Source organism: Panthera uncia (assembly GCF_023721935.1).
Source record: "Panthera uncia isolate 11264 chromosome C1 unlocalized genomic scaffold, Puncia_PCG_1.0 HiC_scaffold_4, whole genome shotgun sequence".
In the NCBI taxonomy this organism is placed as follows: domain Eukaryota; kingdom Metazoa; phylum Chordata; class Mammalia; order Carnivora; family Felidae; genus Panthera; species Panthera uncia.
In genome coordinates, this window is record NW_026057585.1 from 73072744 (window position 1) to 73089275 (window position 16532).

Below are 16532 nucleotides of genomic sequence, written 5' to 3' on the forward strand. Positions count from 1 at the left end.
TCCGGGATCTGCGCGCCCCGGGGAGGCCCGCGGGAGGGGTCCCTGGAGGCGCCGGCTCAACCGCGGGGCGCCATGGGCCGGGGCGCGGAGACAGGGGGCTGGACACGCTGGGAATCCCGAAGAGAGGGAAAGATGGGGGCAGCGAGGGAGCGGCGGCCCCGGAGCCCAGCGGGCACACACCTCGCCCAGCCCCGCTTCTAGCACCTGCCGCCTGCTTGCGCCTGCAGCCACCACCGCCACCGTCGCTGCCGCCGCTCCCCCGGCGCCGGCCCCGCACGCGGGCCCCGCTCTCCCGGGACGAGGCCGGATTGCACCATGCCGGAGCCCGAGCCCGTGCCGGAGCCCGCGCCGCCGCCGCCGCCGCCCCGTGAATGCCGCCGCCGCCGCCGCCGCCGCCGCTCCGGCTCCAGCGCCAGCTCCCGCGCCTGCCGCGCTCAGCGCCGGCTGCACCTCGGAATGGGCGGGGGACGGGGAGGGGGCGGGCCCGGCGCGGGAGAGGGCGGGGCGTGCCCGCCCGCGGCCACGGAATCCTCGGCCTTCCCGCGTGCCCCGCCCGTGGGCTGGGGGTTGAGGCGCGGGGCTCCCGGCTCAGGGCGACCCCGTCGCAGCCCCCGCACGCAACAGCGCCGCCTACGGAGCAGGGGAGGAGCGGCGGGAGCGACCCCGCCCCCTGCTCAGCGCTGGGGGAGGGGGCGCGGGGGCGGGGCCCGAGCTCTCTCATTGGTCCGCAGCCCAGCTGTCCCGCCCACGGACTCGGCAGGATCCCTCCCAGAAGCGCGTCAGCGGGTTATTGTTACAACCCGGGGTTTCCCGGGGCAACGGGGATGAGGCGGGGCTCAGAACCCTTGGCCCCGCCTTCTACTCCCGAGGGGAATGCCCCGCCCCCTGCTTCCAGACCCCCGTTTCCTATCTTCGAAACCTGATAGGGCGAATGATGGAGCTCTCCTTTGTACCCTGGACTGGTCTGGGGAAAGGGAAGGGATCAAGAATATCTGAGTTTGGGGCGAGGCTTGGCCACAGTTGTAACTTCTCCATCTGCAAATGGGTTCTTCAGGGGCTCTTAGGGGACCTGTGGACATAGTTTTAGAGCCTTGGTTCTCAAAGTTTAACATGTAACAGAATCAACCTGGAGAGCTTGTTAAAACATTGCAGGCCAGGAAGTTTGGGTTGGAGCTCGAGACTTTGCATTTCTAACAAGTTCCCAGGTGATGCACCCGGGACCACATTTTGCAAACCACTGTTTTGTAGCCTCTGGAGGCACTTGCAGGGGCTGTTGAACAAGCACTTGCCCCCCAAGTTCATCTTGTTTGGGGAGAAGCTTCTCATTTATTTAACTGATATTTATTGAGCACTTTTAATGCACCAGACACTGTTCGGGCCACTCCAACAAGAGTGGCAGGTGACAGAGACAGATGAGGTACCTATTGCACAGGCTAGTGGAGGAGTCAGATGTTGATCAGATCATTATGTGGCCTCAGAAAGGAGAGGGAGTCCACGACCTCATCCTGCAGGGTCCTAGGCTAGGTTTCTAGCCACCACTGTACCTGCCAGCCTTTGCTCAGGGTATCCCCTCTGCCAGAACACCTTTCTCCCCCCCAGGAACCTCACTGGAGACTCTCCCATTCTTCAAAGCCCAGCTCAAGTGTCAGCTCATCCTAACACCTTGTCTAACTCTAGCTCGTACCACCATCTCTGTTGCTTGCCCACCCCCCCCACTTGCTGCTCTGCCAGCAACACCTTATGTCCCTTTAATACAACATTTCTCTTTTGCCAGTCACGATACTGAGGCCTAGAGTGAGGAGGTCACTCGCCCGGATGGAATGGCCAGCACCAGAAGCTCAAGCTCTCCAGCCAGGATGGTTCTGCAGTTGGAGAGGCTGGAGACCACTGCTTACCAAGTTCTCCGGGCAGTGGGGGGCCGGGCCCAGGCCACGGGAGATAGCTGGCTCTCAAAAATTCCTTCCTTCCAGCTTAGGTCCTGAGAAGTTGGGCCAAGGGTGAGGGTGGGGGTGGGGTGAGGCTGGAGGGGCCCCTCCTCGCCACCCCAGGGTAGCAGTAGGCCCAGCTTGCAAATGCCTGACATGGCATCTGCCTGACTCACATCCCCAAGGCAGGGGTGGGCATGGGAACCACTGGCTGCCCCCACTCGGCCTGCATACACACACCCTCCAGGTGGTTCTGTTTAGAGTCACAAGAGGCCTGAAATCACTGCTGGACCCCCTCCCGCACTTCTCATATGCCCTGCCTGCCTGGGGAGCCCACACTGGGGCAGACCCCCAGGTACCCTGGAGGCCACGCAGGCCTCCTGCCAGCCTCCAGCCTTGGCCCAGCCCACTGTGTGAGGGGCCTGCTGGGGGCCATACCAGAGCTGGGAGGATCCCTTAGCTGGGGGCCCTGGCACAGGCTGCCACTGCGGGGCCGGGAAGTCAGATTGGCAGAGATGCCCTGGCAACTGACTCAGGCTCTGCTCGGGCCCCTGCCCCGCCCAGTGTCCACAGCTGCTGCTCCTCTGGGACCCACATCTGGCACACTCAGCCTCCCACACGTGTGTGTGTGTGTGTGTGTGTGCGTGCACGCACACACACACACACACACACACACACACTCAAACTCACTCCTACCACAGACACACTCATTCTTTACTCACAACTTGGCCCCTGCTCACACATTCATTACGAGGCAGTCTAACACAGTGATTAAGAGTATGGGCAAATTACTTAACTGCTCAAAGCACTATTTCCTGATCTATAAATGAGTACCATCACAGCACCGACTTCGTAGGATATGTAAAGAATTCAATACCATCATAAATGTCAGCCCCAGGCTCAGAGTAAGTGCTCAATAAACGCTAGCTCTTTTTCTTACCACTGCTGTTGTTCCTACATATCTTCCCTTGTCCCAGTTCACACCGTCCCTCCTGCTCTCGCCACGCACACAGTGGCACCCACTGGCGCACACTGGCTCACTCACACACACCCCCGCAAAAGTCCCTTCACTTGTGTCTCCAAACCACACCCTCCTGAGGGTTCCCTTGACCCCAGCTCTCTCGCACTCCCCACCCCTCCCCCACGCTTGCTCTCTCATTCACCCTGCTTACCCCTCCCACATTCATTCCTGCCCACAAACAAGCCCCCGCTTGCTGACCCTCGAATTCCTCCCCCTTCCACACCCAGGCACGTTCGCTTCTGCTCACACCTTCCCGTGCACTTGAACGCGCTCGCAATCCAACGCACTCACACTCGCTTGCTCCCATGCTTACAGGTGCATGCTTTACCCCGTTCAACTCAACTCGTACTCGGATCACAAGCTTGTACCCACACACCCAAGGAGTCCCAGCGCGTGCCTCACCACCTCCATGGTCCATCCCCTCCCGGTGACCGCTACACGGTCTCTCCCTTCTATGAACAGGGACGTGGCCATGGGCAGACACCCCCTCTCGGGGCCACAGGGGATACTCCCCACGTCCTCACAGGACTGTCTTCTCCTTGGCTGCTTCCCCGCCCCCCCGTCTGGGCTCCGCAGCCCTTCCCAACTCTCAGAATAGCCCCTGCCACTGCGGCCACCGCCACCTCCCCGCTGCCACTGCTGAGCTGTCAGGGCCCGCCAGAGCCCACTTCCCCGGCGCTTGGTGCCAGCTGTCCCAGCTCACTCGGGGCAAGTGAGGACAGGAGGACGGGCTTCTCTGAGGTTTGGTGGGCGTAGCTACTCTGCACCCCCAAGAATCCCCTTGCAGAGTTGGCTCTCAGGGGAGTCCACTGCCACTTGCCCAGCATTCTCTTAGCCCCCCGAGGGCAGTGCCCGTGTTCCCTGACTCTCCTACCAGCAGGTGAAGGCAGAGAAGCCTGCCTCCCCTTCATGGCTCAGACAGACCGAGGTCTGAGGAGGAAGAGGTTTGCTCAGGGCAGCACAGTGTGCTGGGAGCGCAGCCAGACCAGGGCCGGCCGTTCCCTCATGGGGGGCTCACAAGGACCGTCCCCTAAGCCACACGGTTATCAAGAACCAGCCCCCCCCCCGCCCCCACCTTCTGGTGCTGAGCACCGCCTGGTTGACATTTGATGCCACAGTTGTCAGGAAAAAAGAATAGCACAGGAGTGATGTCTGGGGACGCCTCTGGAGGGGAGGGGCCGGTGCCCAGACGAGGCCTCCAGGGGTGGAAAAGGGGAGCGTCTGCAGAAGCCAGAGGGGACATCAGGACAGCTGGGAGAGTCTCCAGAGCAGGCTCAGGCCTGGCCCAGGGACAGTGTCAGGGAACGGGTGGGGCTGAGCTGAGGCAGTGTGGCTGAGGGGGACAGTGCAGCAGGGGAGGGCCCTCATGACACGCCTCCTTTAGCTGCCTCCACAGTCCCTGCCTGGGGCAGAGAAAGTTCTGGGGCTTTGGGGAAGCAGCTTAGATCAGTGAGTGCCGGGTGCCCAAGGACCTTGTGTTCTCCTGAGCCGGGGATCATACCACGCCAACAGGGTAGAGAATTAGTGCTGAATGGTACTGCCTCTCCGGGCCACGCCCTTCTGCACACCGTCCCATTCAGTCTTATCTTTTTATCCCCGGAAGTTTTATGGAGCACTTACTGGCAGCCCCTGCAGAGCACCTGACAGGCGTTATCCAGAAAACTCTGGCCCCTTGAGAGCGAGACCTTTGACCCTCCCTTGTTCACTTGTTCACCTGTCGGACGCATGTATGTTCCCTCCATCCTTCTCCACCATGGGCTTGCCCTAACATTCTAAATTTCAACACAAGCACACCTGAGACCCAAGAGGCCTGTCGGTCACCCCTCTTCCTGCATGACGGGGGGGAGGCATATTCGTTTGCTGGGGCTGCTGCAACAAAGCAGCAAAGTGGCTGAAAGCAACAGGAATATTGTCTTAATGTTCTGGAGGCTTGTCGTCTGAAATCAAGGGGCTCGCAGGGCCGAGCTCTCGGGGAAAACCTTCCTTGCCTCGTGCAGCTTCTGTTCATGGCCAGCAAGCCTGGTGTTCCTTGTCTTGTAGACACATCGCTCCAGTCTCTGCCTCCTTCTCCACATGGTGTCCTCCCTTGTCTCTTCTCCACGGCTTCACACGACATTCTTCTCTCTGTGCGTTTCCTCTTCTTATAAATCCAGCCACATTGGATTTAGGGCCCACCCTGCTTCGCTATGACCTAATCTTAATGATCTACATCTGCAAAGCCTTTGTTTCTAAATAAGGTCACATTTTGAGGTTCTAGGAAGAGCATGACTTGGGGGGGGGGGCAGCGGGGGACGCTATTCAACCCAGTACAAGGGATGTCATGGAAAATGTGTAGGATTTGGAGATAAGCAGCAACCAGGTTTGAGTTCTGCCTCCTTCATTAAGAAGCTGTTTGACTTTGGACTTCTCTGTGTCTTGCTTCTTTCCCTGTAAACTGAGGACAACAACCCTGACCTCCCAGGGATGTAGAAAGGAAATGACAAAGTGAGGACTTGACAACAGAGCCTGGCAGGGGAATCCCTAGCATCGCATTGTGGCCTCATGCCCTGCCCTGCCTGGCCCTGCCCTGTCCTGCCCTGCCCTGTCCGGCCCATGTGACCTCTCCTCTGGAATGTCCTGACCCTGGCCTGTCATCCCCCTAGATCCAATGACGCTCTCAGAACATTGAGCTGCAAGGTTCTGCTACTGGCCCTGCTCTTGGCTAAGTCGCTCCTCCATTCCTCAGGGGCTCTGTCTTCTGATTAGTCAAATGGATGGGAGGCTTGAAGCAGATGATCTCGAAGGTTCAGTCTGAGGCTGACGTTCACAGAGCCCTGAGACCTCCTTGCAAAATACTAAAGTCGTTTGGAATTCCAGAGCCATGACTGTTAGGGGAAGAAGTCGTGGAAAAGGGAGTGAGGTTTCTAGGAGAAGGCTGCCTCTTCCAGCTGCCCTCCCTCTCCTGGTCCCCCCAGCCCCCCAGGCCACGGAGGCAATAGACTTTCCCAAGCCGGTGAGCTTGGGAGGAGCCAAGCTGGGAGGAGCCCCCAGATGCCCACCCACCCATAGCGCCCTGGGTTTGCTGCTTCTCCCCTCTGCGGTCATGACCCCAGCGCTGGGTGACATGTAGTTACAGAGGGAGGCAGCAAGTACCAGCCCCATTAAGGACTCACTGTGTGACCCTGCACTGGTCGCTAACCTCAGTTTCCCCATCTGCAAAATGGAGGTCACAGCAACTACCCCCAGAGCAGGCAGGAGAATAGAAGGAGAGAACATGGGGAGAAGGAGCTGTGCAGCCTCAGAGGAATTTCTCAAGGCGTTCTCTCTCTCCATCCCACAGCTTGGCCTTGCCCTGTGTCTGCTGGGCACATGGCAAACACTGCCACCTCTTCAGCCTGACTCTTGGTCTCAGAACCCCTATAGCATGAAGGCCTCCGGTAGGAGAGGCCTTGGGCTCCCGGGGAATGAGGGAGATCAGAACGACCGACCCTACTGAGAGAGCTGGTGAGCGGGGAGGAGGCTCGCAGTGATGAGGGGTCTCCTGTGCGCTGCTGGCTCTGTGCCACGCCCCTCATTCCATCTGCACAGGCACCCCTGGAGCCTCAGCATGAGTCCCATTTTGCAGATGAGGAAACAGGGCATATGATGAGCCCACCTCACGGGGCCTTTGTAAGAATGATGACAATAACAAATACAATAATAATATTTATTGAGTGCTTCCTAAGGACAGCCATGTTGCTAATGATTCCGTGGTCCTCCCTTGATCCTTAATTGACCCTGAGAGGTTGGCATTGCTTTAGAGGGGGCATCAGAGACTCAGAGGGGTAAAATGACTACCCCCCCCCCACGATCTAAGCCAGAGCTTTCTGCCCCCAAAGGTGGTGCCTTTACCGCTGCAGTTGCTTTATCACAACTGGCTGCTGCCTGCACGGGTGGGTGAGGCCAAATAAGGCGAGGGGCCGGTGGACACAGACCACCCAAGCCAAATGAGACTGACAGGGGAACAGGGATGGGGTATTTCACCTTCTCCCTTCCGTGTGTTGTGACACCTGTTCAGCCCACGCTCTTAACTTCTACTTTTCAATCCTTACAGTTAAATAGTTCGGTCAGACTAAGGGAGGACGAGCCAAAAATTCAGTCCATGCAAATGAGGCCATTTCACCCTTCCTAAGCCCTCAGTACCCAGGTGCCAAGCGATGCTGCTTTTTAGGTGCCCTGGTCCTTCCAAGTGCCCTGGGACCTGGGCCCAGCCTTCTTTGCAGCCGCTTCTGTACTGCTCCTCTGGGTGCTGTGCATGGCCCAGGCATGGCCCCGCCACAGTGACAGCAGCTCTGGCTGCCAGGAGAGGCCAGTCATCTGCACCTGAGCTCTCTCCACTGCTGCCATTTGGAGGTCCCCCCACCCCCACCCAAGAGGGATCTGACACCGTAAAGCACTCACTGAAGTCTGGCCTCCACCTCTGCTTCCTTGTCTTGGGCCTTCGTTTTACCTCCTGGGCTCGTCTCTCAGTGTGGACGCAGCACAGAAACTGAGCCCAACAGGCTTCCTGCTCCAACTCTGTGACTTTGGGCACTTCCTTTCCCGGAGCCTCAGTTTCTTAGCCATAAGGCAGCACTCGCAGTCCCTACTTCACAAGCCCATGTTGAGGATGATCATCTCGATAACACAGATAATTATGAGAATACTGGGGTGCCTGGGTGGCTCAGTGAGTTAAGTGTCTGACTCTTGGTTGCCATTCAAGTCGTGATCTCACAGTTTTGTGAGTTTGAGCCCCACATCAGGCTCCGAGCGGAGCCTGCCTGGGATTCTCTGTCTCCCTCTCTTTCTGCCCCTCCCCAACTTGTGCAGTCTCTGTCTCTCAAAATAAACAAATAAACTTTAAAAAATTATGAGAATATTGGGGTACCTGGGTGGCTCAGTCAGTTGAGCGTCCAACTTTGGCTCAAGTCATGATCTCACTGTTTGTGAGTTCGAGCCCCGCGGCGGGCTCTGTGCTGACAGCTCAGAGCCTGCTTCGGATTCTGTGTCTCCGTCTCCCTCTCTCTACTCCTCCCCTGTTCACACTTTGTCTGTCTCCCTCTCTTTCAAAAAGAAATAAACATTAAAACATTTTTTTTAAATTATGAGAATACTTATTAGGGGCTAGCTCTACACTAAGTGATCCCATGGCTCTCACTTGATCCTTCAGAAACCCAGGGAGGTTGCCGGTATTTTATTATCATACCCATTTCACAGATGAAGAGGCAGTAACAGAAGCCCCCGGCACATCACAGGCACTTGACAAGGGCTGGTTCTTTCTTTTGGCTTTGGGTTTTTCAGGAGTCTAAATTCATAAATGAAACCAGCTAAGTTCAAGCCAAGCCAAGCCAAGGGGCCCAGCACTCGTTCCCACCCAGACATCTGCAGGTGTCCGGCTTGCCCCGTGACTCCAGCTTGGCAAACTGGACGCCCGGTCTGCTTCCTCGTCCTGAGGTATCTCATCTTCAGACCCCTCCTGGCTGAGCTTGTGAAGAAGCTGGGCGGGGGTCAGGAGACGGGGGCCCACAGACGGTCCTGTCCACATTTCCCCTAACTCCTCTGAGCCTCAGTTTCTTCTCTGTCGGTGTCTCAGAGTGAAGGGGTTATAAAGGAATGGCACATAGTAGGTGCCCCAGAGCCGTTGTGTCCACAGCCTCTCCATTCAGTTCAGTAGTGTGAATGGGTCAGAATTCACGATCCAGTCAAAATACCAGCCCAGTACCCAAGGGAGCCATAAACACAGGGAACAAACCAGGGATCAAGTGCAGAGAGGAGGCGACAGGACTCCACCGGTGGGACTGGATGGGCCTTTCGACCCCGCGGGCTGCAGCCGGTGCAGCCCTTTCTGGCTGCTGCGAGGGGAGAGGCGAGCTTTGTGTTCATTTGTAGTAACTACCCTCAGTTTAGGACAAGGGTCATTCTCTCCCGCCGTTTTATTACAAAACTCTTACTCCTTTTCCTCACTTCGTGGTCCTGTTGCTATTATCTACGTAATTTTATAAAAATCAGAATCTACCCCAATCCTTGTTTTCAGAAGTAGATGAGGCATGAGTGGCAATGAGGGCGGGAAGCACAGGTGCAGGGAGGCAGTCCACGGAGGGTATAGACAGAACCGAGGCACGGCCCTGCACACCGGCCACACTCCCCGCGTCCTTCCAAGGCTCAGCTGTACCCCCCTGAGAGCTTCCCTGCCCCCACCCCAAACCTGCAGCTACACCAGTCCTTCCTCCTCTCTTCTCATTCTCCTCACTTGCCTGTAATGACCTGCTTCCATATCTGGTTGCTAGTCTGTGAGCTCCTCTGTCTTGCTCATCTCTCGGGCCCAGCCCAGGACCCGATGGGAGCAGGAGAGGTGTGGGGGGGGGGGGGGGGGGGGGGGGGGTGGGTGATGAGAAGCTTCCCCAAGGTGAACCGCTGGAGCTGGGTCTTCCAATAATTTCCTGGGCCAGGCGAGGTACCCAAGAATAAGAATGACTAACCATAAAAATGTGTACATAAATGGTCTCCTGCAGTGACAGGCACGTGCTGGGCGCTCCAGAAGTGACAGCCATACTTAGAGCAGGAAAACACTGGCGCCACCCAGAGGACATTATGTGAGGGCAAAACCACACAGAGGACAACTATGCAGCTCTTTAAAAATAAATAGACCTCGGGGCGCCTGGGTGGCTCAGTCGGTTAAGCGTGGGACTTCAGCTCAGGTCATGATCTCACAGTTCGTGAGTTCGAGCCCCACGTCGGGCTCTGTGCTGACAGCTCAGAGCCTGGACCCTGCTTCGGATTCTGTGTCTCCCTCTCTCTCTGACCCTCCCCTGCTCATGCTCTGTCTCTCTCTCTCTCTCTATCTCAAAAATAAATAAAACATTAAAATTAAAAAAAAATAAATAGACCTTAGGCTCCTGGCTGGCTCAGTTAGAAGAGGAAGAGTGTTCAACTCTTGATCTCGGGGTTGTGGGTTCGAGCCCCATATTGGGTGTAGAGATTAGTTAAAAAAAAATAAACTTGAGGGCACCTGGGTGGCTCAGTGGGTTAAGTGTCCGACTTTGGCTCGGCTCATCATCTCATGGTTTGTGGATTCAGGCCCCACATTGGGCTCTCTGCTGTCAGCGCAGAGCCTGCTTTGGCTCTTCTGTCTCCCTCTCTCTCTACCCCTCCCCCGCTCATGCTCTCTGTCACTCTCTCGTCTCAAAATGAGACACGAATGGGAACTGCGTCCCTTGGATGGCGTGAGGTGCCCAGATAGGGGTACAGCTGGCCAGAATTCAGACATCACAGTTCCGAGTGGGAGCTTTTTCTGTGCTCTCTCAAGACCTCCCAGGGGGGAGGGGTGTGGTGAGTAGAAAGGACATGGGTCTTCGAGGCAGACCTGGTTTGGGACCTTGGTGCCCACCTTGAGGCACCCTACAGACTCAAATCCTCCAGGAGAGGGAGGCCACACTGCCTACCCTGAGGGCATTTGTGAAAATTGGTGACAAAGTACAGAAATGGCCAAAGATATCCCCAAGTGAGAGTGGGACTTGAGCCATGGCGTTCGTTGGTGAGGTGGTATCTTTAGGAAGGGGAGGGAGTTACAGATGGGGACAAGGGTAGCTAGAGATTTGGACTCTGGCCTTCAGGGCTCATGGCCTGATACACCTCAGAGAGGGAAATCTATACCCAGTCCAGGTAAGAAAAAGTGAGAGAGGGTAGCAGTTAAAAACTCAGGTCTGGGGTCAGTCCCTGATGCAGATTCCAGTTTCCAGCTTCCTCATCTCTAATTGTGTGACCTCTTTGGGCCTCAGGGTCATCATCATTAAAACGGGGAGGATCGTAGTCCCTACCTCTCAGACTTATCATGACGATTAAATAAAGTAATGCATGTCAATTGCCCTAGTACAGTGCCTGGCAGAGTTAGGGGTAACAAGGCAGAGGGGCATAAGCCCTTTTTACCTGAGAGAAAAGGATCTAGAGTGTCTAATGGACCTCAGGCTATGGCTAGGAGAAGAGGCCGTGGGGAGGAGGAGGTGTGGCTTTGGCAACCCCACTGTGGAGTGGTGCAGAGGGCAAAGTCAGACAGATGGGAGCAGAATGCCAGCATCACGACTTCCTCGTTGTGTAACTTGAAACAAATCACTGCCCTTCTCTAGCCTCAGAAAAATGAACTGTTGTGCCTGGTCACCCAAGGCTCTCTCCCTTCACCTGCTTCTTCCCCAGCACCTGTTCCTGGCCATCGTCTCGCGGGGGAAAGGGGCACAGGCCTTGGAGTCTCAAAGGCTTGACTTTTGATCCCAGAGCATCACCTGTCACCCGGGTGACTTTGAGGAAATCACTGCTTTGAACAGAATCTTTGCTTCCGTGTCTGAGATCGAGGAGAACCCCCCCCCCTTCCTCACAAGGTTGGCAGGACTAACAGCTGACACATTATATGTGAACGCGCCTCACCCAGTACTTTGAGTAAATATTCATTGTGACCGAATCTTCAGTCTTTTTCTGGGGGGACGCCTACATCTTACAAGTCACTTTAAGAAGAACTTGATTTGGGACACCTGGATGGCTTAGTCGGTTAAGCGTCCAGCTTTGGCTCAAGTCACCATCTCGCCGTTCGTGAGTTTGAGCCCCGCATCGAACTCTGTGCTGACAGCTCGGAGCCTGGAGCCTGCTTCGGATTCTGTGTCTCCCCCTCTCTCTGCCCCTCCCCCTGCTCACGCTGTCTCTCCCTATCTCTCAAAAATAAATACACGTCAAAAAATGTTTTTAAAAGAAGAACTTGATCTTACTTTCCTTACGCAAATGATCACCTTGAAACTACACATTGAAAGAACGTGCACCCTGAGCCCAGCAGACCCAGTCTGGGTCTTGGCTCTAGCTCTGTATACTTAGGCAAGTGCCCCATCTCCTCGAGCCCCGGCTGTCTTAGCTATAGACGGGCACTGATAATACCTACTTCACGGGCTCTCATGGGATGATAATGCCAATAATAATCATTATTATAGTTATAACAACAACAACACACACGGAGAGGGGCAGTACCCGGCCTCATAACCACCCGATGCGGTGGGACAGCTCTGGAGAGACAGATACCTAGGCAGTCACTAGAAAGCACCTCACAGGCCACCACCTGAAAGCACCACCATCACCTGTCCTGCATCTGTTACCGGGGGTGAAAGAGGGAACAGCCTCGGGGCCACACACCTGAAATGGGGTTCCTGGGTAACTAACTCTGCACAGCGGCTGTCTCTTGAGGCACGGTCTGGATTTCAGCAGGAGGGAGCCGAGGATGAGATACCTCAGGACAAGGAAGCAGACCAGGCATCCATCCGGCGTGCCAAGCTGGAGTCACAGGGCAAGGTGGACCCCTACCTCTGGGTGGGAATGAGTGCCGGGCACCTCGGCTTGGCTCCAGCTTAGTCAGTTTCATTTATGAATTTCGACTCTTGAAAGACCCAAAGCCAAAAGAGAGAACCAGCCCTTGTCAAGCGCCTGCGATGTGCCGGGGGCTTCTGTTACCGCATCTTCATCCGTGAAATGGGTATGATAATAAAATACTGGCAACCTCCCCAGGTTGATGGAAGATCAAGTGAGAGCCATGGGATCACTCAGCCTGGGTCTGTACTCTAGAAGCCCTTGAGAGACGGTAGCCGGTATTGTCATAAAGCATAGGATAATTGGGAGGAGGTTCCTGAGCTAGAGACCACAAGAGGGGGTGGGGGAGCTTCAGAGAAGGACGATGGACTCAGCTGGGGAAGACATGTACATCCGTATACAGCCTCAGCTCTGGGAAGAGGGCCGCATGGGACATGTGTTTCTGGGAGTCCGTGGCGCAGAGACCCTGGGGGTCTAAGTAGGTATTGTCAGTGCCTCCATATAGCTAGGACGGCTGAGGCTCAGGGAGATGAGGCACTTGCCCGAATCCACAGAGCTAGAGCCAGGACCCCGAAGTGGGCCTGCCGGGCTCAGTGCACGTGTTCCTTCAATGTGTAGTTTCAAGGTGATCATTTGCTTGAGGAGAGTAAGCTCAAGACGAAGACCCTGGGGGTGATGTGGAGGAAGATGTGGAGAGGGCAGAGAGCCAAAGGGGGTGCTGAAGGACGCCAGCACATTAAGGGGAGCAGAGCAGGGTCAGACTGCAAAGGATTCTGGGAAAAACAGCCAGAGAGCTAAGAAAGGGGGGCTCATGAAAGCAGGAGAAGAGAGTGTGAAAGAAGGAGGAACTGGGAACTTGTTCAGGCAGCACACGGCCGGGTCAAGAAAGCAAAGGCTTCAAAGCCTGTGCTGCACTATTCCCTTTCTCAGACCAGCGCAGGCCCCAAAGCAAGGCAATGGCTGTCCCTGGGGTGTGTCCCCAGCCCCCAGCAAGGGCAAGGCCAGCCTCTGAGGCTCACATATGGACTCCTAGTCTATCAGGGGCCCCAGGAGAAGAGCCCAGAGGCCATCGAGAAGTTATGCTGCCAAAGCGGGGTGGATCACGTCCCTCTGCAGTGAGGCCCGGACAAGTCTCTTCCTCACCCATGAGAAGAGGATAATAGCCAAACTTTACCTCGGGGTCGTGTAAGAACCGCAGGATGCCATTTGCAGGATACAAGTGCACCGACACACGCAACGGAAGTGAGCGCTCTTACTATTTTAATGTAAAAACGTCTGGCTGTGATGATGATCGTGCATCAAGAAAAAGTTAAATTCATGTCAATCATTCTCTTTTGGGGGACACAGGAACGGGTGCAATATATGTAGAGAGATTCACGACAGAAGTCACATCTGTGTTATTTGCAAAGACGGTCGGTCTTGGTGGTGAGGTGCCCCCCAGGCATGACTGCCAAGACCCCTCCAGCCCCATCGTCCTGTGCTCTCACCAGAGAGAGTGGTCATCTGTGGACGATCCCTCCTCTCAGAAGACCGTAGGGAGCTAAGAAGGCTCGACTGGCTGGGGAAAGGGGACAAAGCCACGCAGAGCATTGTTGAGTAACCCGGCAAGGTCCAGTTTGGAAGAGTAAAACTCAGTGGTTCTTAAAATGACTTGTAAATATTCGGCCACAGTTAACATTTACAGAAAGTACCCAGCCAGGCGCATTCACATATATCGGCTCTGTTGTTACTCTCGTCAACCTTGCGAGGAAGGGGAGGTTCTCCCCCATCCCAAACAGGGAAGTGAAGGTTCAAATAAAGTGATTTGCTCGAAGTCACACAGATGTGACAGATGTGTTTTTAAGTGTAAAAACACACAGATGACAGATGACGGCTCTGGAACTGGAAGACAAGTCTGTGGTCAGGAAGGAGAAGTCAGCTGGATTCAAGGATTGGGGGAAGAAGCAGATGGAGGGAGGGAGCCTCGAGTGAGATGGTGTCCGGGTTTTACTCTGATCCGTCCTGGTGGAGCAGAAACAAACACAGGGAGGGGCCGGCACCTGACCTCAAGCCCCCACTGTGTGAGACAGCCATGGAGAGACAGAGCAGATAGCTGAGCAGATGGAGGCATTTTCCTTTAGCAGATCTCCACCTGCATGCACTGTCAACACTTGCATTCGCTGCAAACACCTGCATACGCTGCCATCACCTGTCCTTAACAATAAGGAAGGGGACAGGATTGAGGGCTGCCTGCCTGGAACTGAGTCCCACTGGTAGCCAGGAGCAACCAGCCCGCGAGCTGCGGGAATCCACAAGCCCCGAATGTGAGGAAGAGGCGAGATCTCTCTGAGCCTCCATCTCCCCAATTGGGAAACATCATGGGGCTTTCCTAAGAAATACATAAGAGAACATAGACAGAACACCCAGAGAACTCTTCATATTTGTCAGATGAGGATTCTGGGGCCTGGAGGAGAGGAGTGACTTATCCACAGTCACGTGTGGAGTGAGCTGGTAATAGAACCCAGATGGGGTCCCAGACCTCCCGACAGCCAGATGCCCTCACTCTCAGGGACCAGTTTATTCTTTCCTCCTGAATCAGAGTGATGTGTTAGCCACAATACCCAAGCCAGCTCCGACCACATTAATAGAGCTAGAGTCCAGAAGTGCATCACATATGTCCAACACCATAGCCACAAGTCACATGTGGTTACTGAGTACTTGAAACATGGCTCGTCCCAAATAGGATGTGCTGTAAGGGTAAAAACACATCTGATACAGTATGAAAAGAAAAAAAGTTTGAGATTTGTCATTAATGATTTTTATATTGATTATATGTTGAAATGATACTACTTCGGATGTATTAGGTTATATTCAATATGGTTTGAAATTAATGTTGCCGATTTTTTTCTTATTTTTATAAATAAAAGGCTTTTATAAATAAAATAGAAAATTTAAAGATACACACAGGGCTAACTTTATATTGCTATCGGACAGGGCGGGTCTCAAAGGGAAGGGTAGGGCAGGGAGGAGCATATCCAGACAGAACAAGGAAACTGGGAAAGGGACCCACAAGGAGGTCAAAGCATTGCACACCTCCAGGGGCACGGCTGACATCGCCGTCAACTGGGGCTGCATCCCGCAACCCCATGACCCATGTCACGGAAGGGACCCAGGTTCCACCTGGAGAGAGGATGTGGAGAGAGGCGTGGCCACTGTCTCCAAAGAGCAGAGGACAGTCCTGGGGCCCAGGGAGCAGACGTGTTCTGGGTGGCTCAAAGATGAGAACAGGGGCCTGAGGGAGAGCTCCAGGGAGGCCGACCCCCACTCAAGGCTGGGCCCGCACTGTGGCTCCCTCTTCCAGGGGCGCAGAGGGTGGACAGAGCCTGGCAGATCTGCCTGAGGAGGGACAGCATTGGAGGAAGAAGTGTTGTTAGGTTACCTGCAGCGAATAGGTCCTCCCACCTGGAGCCTCGCACTTCCTCTGGCCTGGGTGGCTGCCCCAGGGGGTCAGGACTGAGGGGTTCCCTCAGGTTCTGGCCTGATGATAGTAGCACTACAACACCTACTTACTGAGCATCTATTATGCGCCAGGAGACTTTATGGTTACTCTTCCTCCCACCCACTCTGATGAGGTGGCCACTACTTCCTCCACTGGCTGGGTAGGGAAACTGAGGCTCAGAGAGGGGCGGACCAGGCTCCTTGCCCAAGGTTACACAGCCGGGATGAAGTGGGATTTGAACCCAGCCTGGCTGATTCCAGTGCCCACCGTGTGGGGTGGCCTCCTCGGGAGCCGGAGGGGCAAGGGCCGGCTGGAGCCCTGGGGACTGGCTTGTTCTTCACGGGAAGCGGGGGCCCCACTGGGCTCTCCAATTAGCGGGAGCAGAGAAATCAGAGGCAGCAACAAGATCTGCTAATGAGCTGCCACATTAAACAATGAGTCACACTTCCATACGGTGCCGCTCCAGCCCTAACCCGGAACAAACAAGCTGTGAGAAACAGTTTACAAAACAGCGAGGTGTGACTGTCTCCCTGCTGCCGCCCGCCGCTGCCACCACCACCACCACGGCACTGCAGCCACCAGAGCGCCTGCCGCCCACGGGCAGACACGGGCACAGAGGCTGGCCTGGCGGGGCGCGGAGCCAGCCCTGGCTGCCAGCTCCGGAGAGCCACCGCCTCCGGGATGACCCCACGTTGCCGCTTCCACCGCCACTCTAGCCGTCTCCGGGGACGCGGGGGCTCTGGCAGGTGGTCACTCAGTGACCAAGGGCGGG